Source organism: Chrysoperla carnea (assembly GCF_905475395.1).
Source record: "Chrysoperla carnea chromosome X unlocalized genomic scaffold, inChrCarn1.1 SUPER_X_unloc_19, whole genome shotgun sequence".
Lineage (NCBI taxonomy): Eukaryota > Metazoa > Arthropoda > Insecta > Neuroptera > Chrysopidae > Chrysoperla > Chrysoperla carnea.
This window is the reverse complement of record NW_025408144.1, coordinates 18945-20000: the sequence shown is the minus strand read 5'-3', so window position 1 is coordinate 20000 and position 1056 is coordinate 18945. Positions and strand designations below refer to the sequence as shown.

Below are 1056 nucleotides of genomic sequence, written 5' to 3'. Positions count from 1 at the left end.
AAATCCGTATATATAATATGTTTTAATAAAAAAACCTATTTATACTCGTGGTGGATCTGAACGCGTTAATAACGCGACTCAATATCAATTTATAATTAATACCATCAAACAATTAATCAAGAAACATAGGCGTTTAACATACACAAAATATTATCAAAAAATAATATTGTACATTAATCAACGCACCAATGCCTATAGATTAATATTTAATGGGTCGCAACGTCCTACAAGATGAGAAGTGCATACCTCGTTATCATACAATTAACAATATACAGCAGTGCATATATTTTTACTAAAAATAAATTCCTAATAAAAATTTTTGTCACATGCTAGTACAAATTGGTTGATTAACGATAAAAAGTAAATGAATCTCATCTTTCGACCTTTCGGGTTTCTCAGGTTTACCCCTGAACGGTTTTACGTACTCTTTAACTCTCTCTTCAAAGTTCTTTTCAACTTTCCCTCACGGTACTTGTTCGCTATCGGTCTCGTGGTAATATTTAGCCTTAGATGGAGTTTACCACCCACTTAGAGCTGCACTCTCAAGCAACCCGACTCTAAGGAAAGATTCACCTATCATCAATAATAATCACTACGGGCCTGGCACCCTCTATGGGTATATGGCCCCATTCAAGATGGACTTGGATGTATTATATAACAATAGGTTTATATTGAATCTTCCTAAACACTACATTCCCCAAGTGTCTGTTTATCAGCCACGGGGTTCAGTGCTGGGCTTATCCCTGTTCGCTCGCCGCTACTAAGGGAATCCTAGTTAGTTTCTTTTCCTCCGCTTAATAATATGCTTAAATTCAGCGGGTAATCTCACCTACTCTGAGGTCGTAAAAGTTTTTAGAAGTATTAAAACAAAAATTTTTTTTATATATTATGTTTTTGTTATATTTTATAAGTAAACAATTTTCTTAATTATTCATACTCAAATTTTTTTAATATTATTATATAATATTATTTTTATATTTATCTAAAGAGAAGAAAATAAAAAATAAATAATTATATATATTAATTTTTTTCGAGTATATTGAAAATTTTATTACA

At 31.1% G+C, this 1056-nt stretch overlaps 1 non-coding gene across 1 annotated transcript in view; it reads right to left on the bottom strand.

The window, feature by feature from the left end:
- Positions 1 to 843, bottom strand: part of LOC123304068 — a 4577-nt gene extending 3734 nt beyond the window's left edge. The window contains exon 1 of the ribosomal RNA XR_006536122.1: positions 1 to 843. This exon is cut by the window's left edge and continues 3734 nt beyond it. This is a non-coding gene — a ribosomal RNA (large subunit ribosomal RNA).
- Positions 844 to 1056: the final 213 nt, after the last annotated feature.